The sequence below is a fragment of the Bos indicus x Bos taurus genome, chromosome 5, assembly GCF_003369695.1.
Source record: "Bos indicus x Bos taurus breed Angus x Brahman F1 hybrid chromosome 5, Bos_hybrid_MaternalHap_v2.0, whole genome shotgun sequence".
Taxonomy (NCBI): domain Eukaryota; kingdom Metazoa; phylum Chordata; class Mammalia; order Artiodactyla; family Bovidae; genus Bos; species Bos indicus x Bos taurus.
The window spans coordinates 87,710,652-87,715,631 of NC_040080.1; the positions used below are offsets into that span (position 1 = coordinate 87,710,652).

Here is a 4,980-nt window from a genome sequence, read left to right on the forward strand (position 1 = left end):
TCCTGGGTTGGAAAGATCCCCTGGAGAAAGAAATGGCAACCCACTCCAGTATTCTTGCCTAGAGAATCCCATAGACAGAGGAACCTGGTAGGCTACAGTCCATGGGGTCGCAAGAGTCAGACACGACTTAGCAATTACACCACCACCACCAAGCAAGGTTTGGGGCACCGGAAGGAGTGATCTAGGAGACATGGGTCAGAAACAAGTGCTGCTTTTACTACATCAAGCTGCACATAGCTACCTCATCCTTGAAATATCATGCAAATGGGCCTCTACTCTTACTGAGTCAGCATCTCAGGTTTTACCTGTTTTAGGTTCTCCCAAGCTCCAGGCTTATGAGGCTGGGGAGGGCAAGAGGCCTCTTAAAGGCTGCAGAAGGACCATCCTTCCCCTCCTCCTTCATCCTCATCCCCGTTACATTCCTCTCCCCCACGGACCGACCCCGCAAGACACAAGGCCCTCAGGACTCCCATCATCCCAGGCCCAAGGGCAGAGATGCAGCAACAAAGAGCTTCCAAGTTCTCCCCTCCTAATAAAGGTAAAATCTTCTAAGTAAAATGCCCTTTCCAGAAAGAGCCCTGCATGGAGATTCTCAGCTATCTCAAAAAAGAAAAGTCTCATAGGAAAAGCCAAAACTGATGAACAGTTGAGACCACACTGTAGTAATTTTTCTTGGGGTAGAGTCAAGGCAAGCACATCCTCCTCAACAAGTGCTTTTTAACAGTGGAAACTTCCTCTCAACTTCAATTTTCCTATCTTTGAAACAACGACGGGGTTATAGCTAACGATCCCTTCTAAGTTCTCAGATTCTAATTTTCAAGCTTCCTGCCCATGCCCTGGGGTGGGCAGCTGCAGTGAGTTAAGGAGAATCCCCCAAACCTCCCTGTGAGGAGATGAGACCACACCGTGGACCCTTGGGGATGGAGCAGGCAGCCTGGGGCAAGCCACTTTGTAAGGGACTTGCGCCAGGAACATAATAAGGACTAAGCCTCGCCCTTCTCTCCAGGAAGCCCAGTTAAAGAGACTAGGAGTCCTTTATTTGCATAAATGTTGTTTGTACAACCAGACGGCTTTGGCCAGCCAAAGTACTCGCCCTCCTGGACTGGCAACACAGGGACATAGACACCAGTTAGTTTACGGATTAAAGGAGAGAGTCCCTGGCTGGGAGGAAGCAATGAAGCCTCAGAGTTTGGGACTGGAAGGTCTGTCCCTTCCAGGGGCCCAGCTGGGTGGACCCTGGGCAAGGCCAAAGCTCTCAGGGTGGGAGTGGGGTCTGGCCGGGGTTGCCCTGATGTCCAGCTGAACAGACTATGGGATGGAGCATCAGGTGTGGGAGCACTTCCCTCCATCAGGGGAGTTTCAGGTCAGGGGCAAGGCTGGGAGCTGGAGAGACCATTGAAACTGACCCCGCAGGGCCAGTGTGCTGATGGGGTCAACCTTAACAACTGCCAGCACTGACCGAGCACGTATTACGTGTCACCCACGAAGAGCTGCCTACGTGCTGTTCCCTCCTCGCTCACTGCAATCCTTTAGAGGTACTATTGTTGTGTGTAGCCCAGCAGATTCCTCAGTCTATAGAATCTGAGGAATCTGAGAATTCCTAGGCAAGAATACTGGAGTGGCTTGCCATGCCCTTCTCCAGGGGATCTTCCCAACCCAGGGATCAAACTCACGTCTCCTACGTTGCAAGCAGATTCTTTACCATCTGAGCCACCAGGGAAGCCCGAGGTACCACTGTTACCCTCATTTTACAGGTGAGGAAACTGAGGCACAGAAAGGTTGGGAGATGTGCCTTAAACACCTGTCCCACCTCCCTTGTCCTTTCTGAAACTGAGGCCAAATCACTGCAGCCCAGGACCAGAGTCTGGATGGACCCTGCAGCTGGCTCAGCACAGGTGAGGCCTGGAGTCACTTACTGAGGGGACCCTGGCACCAGAAGATGCTGGATCTCCAGCCTTCCCCCAACTGTGACCTGGGAGTGCCCCCAGGATGGCAGCCCCCATCTCATTACTTGTGGGCCACATTAATCTGTAGTTTCCTCTCACTGAGAGTGTCTTAGAATGGGTCCATGAGTGCTTTTCTCCCACATTGGTTTGCATGCTATGTACCACAGTTGGGTTTCCAGGAATTTTTTTTTTTTTTAAGTTCACGGGCATCCTTGACATTCAGCATCACATTCACCACCGGCCCTAGGCATATTCGTCAGACATGCCACCTGGCCCATTCGTACCGTGATGTACCCAAGCTATAAATCTGGTTCTACCGGCTACGCCATATCCTGGTACTCTGCCTAGAATGCCCTCCTCCCCACTCATCTGCTGTCCATCTCCTACTCATCCGCCAGCCCCAGAACAAATCCACCCTTCCACAAAGCCTGACTTCCTCCTCCACTCCTGCCTATGGACTCAGTTCTTACTATTTGTCACATGTGCCTTTGAAACACATCACATCTTATAGACAGTGCTGCCAGTGGAGTGGGGGTTAACCGCTGCCCTTCCATTTACCTCTTCATCTGTACAGGTTGTTTCTTCAGCTGGCCTCTGAAGTCCCTTGATCTAGGAACTCTGTGTCGTGGGTCCCCGCTACTGCTTTGTATTGCCCACCCAGTGAGTATTGGATTAGGTCAACTTGCGCCTGGGACCATCAATGAATCAGTGAATGAGGAGTGAATGAATGAGCAGACTGAGCCTTCCAGCCTCACTGTGATAAAGGCCCAAGGGAAGACGATGACACGACAGAACAAATGGCTTCCTCCAGTAGCTCTGAAGGGTCCAGAGTCGGTCCTGGGGGAGAGCGTGGGAGGGCTCATGGGTGTAGGGATTCACTTTGTAGTTGTTTTGTCATAGCAAGCACTATTTTCATCTGGGACTAATGGAAACCTGGGGGGGACCCAAAGCCCCAAACCACTCCTTGGCAAAGGGGCAGCCGGTGCAGGGACTGGCTAGAACTCAGGATTCCAGCAAATTCTGAATCCACCATGGAGGTCATTCAACTTTATCCCACTTTTTTGAATTCCAAATAATCAGCTGCCTGCACTTTTTGCCAACTGTGCTAATGTTTATTTTATACTGCTTGCTAGTGACTGTAAAATAAAACCTTTTCACATCCCCGAACCCCAGTGGCTTCGGAGAGATCTGGGGGCACAGATGGGAACAAAGAGAGGTGGATGAGACAGCAGACAGGGATAAGGAGGCTTGGAGAGACAACGGGGGAGTGAGCAAGGGCAAGATCAAGGCAGAGTGCTGGGCGGAGGCCGGCCAGGAACCAGGTGCAGGCATAAGGCACCCTGCCCACCTCTCGCCCCAGGTGTGTTGGCACTGCCAGCTGCTCTATCCTCACAATGATGATGACAGGACTGGCAGGAGCAGTTCCCAACCCAGGGCGTGGAGATCTGCAATCTGGTAAAATTTCATAATTACTGTGTTGAGGTAGTTGAACGATGGGCAGTTTGCCCCTTCCTCATTCATCTGAGCATGCACTCCATTATGCCAAGCCAAGCGGACCATGGGTGTGTTCTCAGCGTCATACAGGACGACAGACAGAGTGCACCGAAAGCTCGGATTGAAGCCAGCAGGGCACCATGCTGAGGCCGCTGGTTCTAAGCCAGGCCGCCTGGGTCTGAATCCCAGCTCTGCTAGTCACAAGCTGTACAACCTTGGGTGAGTTCCCTGACCTCTCTGGGCCTTGGTTTCTCCTAGTAAGAATACCTTACAGGATAGGTTGTGAAACTGAATGAGTCAGTATTTGCCAAGTCTTAAAACAGTATCAGGCACATAGCAAGACCAGGGAAGTGTGTGCTTTAAAAAAAAAAAAAAAAAAGGTTTGGCCTCGAAGCACAGCCATGGGTGTTCCCCTGGAGGAAAGATCAACAGGCTGTGAATGGAGCTGAAGAAGAAGCTGTTCAAGTGGTGGCTGATGTTGAACCTGGAGTGGAGACTGAGGCATCGGGTGGTTGGGGCTGTGATAGACAAACGGCTGATCACGCAGAACCACCTCAAGAAGCAGGTGTCCAGTGCACATGCCAACATTACTGTGTGGGAAGCACAGCAGAGCTGGCTCGCCCAGAAAAAGAAAGCGCCCATGAAAATGGAAGCCCCTCCCAAGCCAGCCAGGACTAGTGCATGCGTACTAGGGTGCCTCACTCTTTTCGACCCCATGGACTGCAGCCCACCAGGCTCCTCTGTCCATGGGATTCTCCAAGCAAGAATACTGGAATGGGTTGTCATGTCCTCCTCCAGGGGATCTTCCCGACCCAGTGACGGAACCCAAGTCTCTTACATCTCCTGCTTTGGAAGGCAAGTCCTTTACTACCTGGGAAGCCCACAGCCCAAATCAAAAAAGAAGACAAAAGCCCTCCAGACATAGAGGACCTTGAACATAAGAGCTAGATCTCACAGCTCTTCCACCAGAAGATTTCAAGGGGAACCAGGAGGACTCAAAGCTTGTTTCAGGGGACTTTGGAGAAACTGTTGCTCCTTTTCACTCCTTACAGATTCCTCTTCCCTAACAGCCTACTGACCTGCCCTGTAGGGATGTACTGAGAGAAGGAGGGTAGAGAAAAAAGATTGGAGAGCAGGTCCAAGCAGACAGCTCTATTTGTAACAGAGCCCGAGCGTTCTCTCTGAAATGTGTCTGGTTAAGCATGGGAATGGGCCGTGAAAAGGGGCTGTGAGTGTGGAAACAAGACAATTGGGAAACAGGACACACAGCGCTTACTTGAGCAAAGGCAACAGGAAGCCAACCTACATGATGGCCCTGTTTCCCCAAAGAGTGACACTCCAACTTTGGATTTCTGACCAAAATGATTATTGTAGAGATGGCAAAGGAGGTAAGGGTCCTGATATGAGCCCTGCCACCTCCCCTGTGTGACCAGGGTGAACTAGTGACTGTGATTGTCTCTGCTTCCTTTGCTGGATTATGTTCTTAATAAAGTAAACATTATTTTTCCCTTATAAAAATAGGTCCACATAGAATCTAATT

At 50.9% G+C, this 4,980-nt stretch overlaps 1 pseudogene; it reads left to right on the forward strand.

Annotated features, from left to right (window-relative positions):
• The first annotated feature begins 3,504 nt into the window (after positions 1-3,504).
• Positions 3,505-4,583, forward strand: LOC113893548 (annotated as a pseudogene).
• The last annotated feature ends 397 nt before the right edge of the window (positions 4,584-4,980 follow it).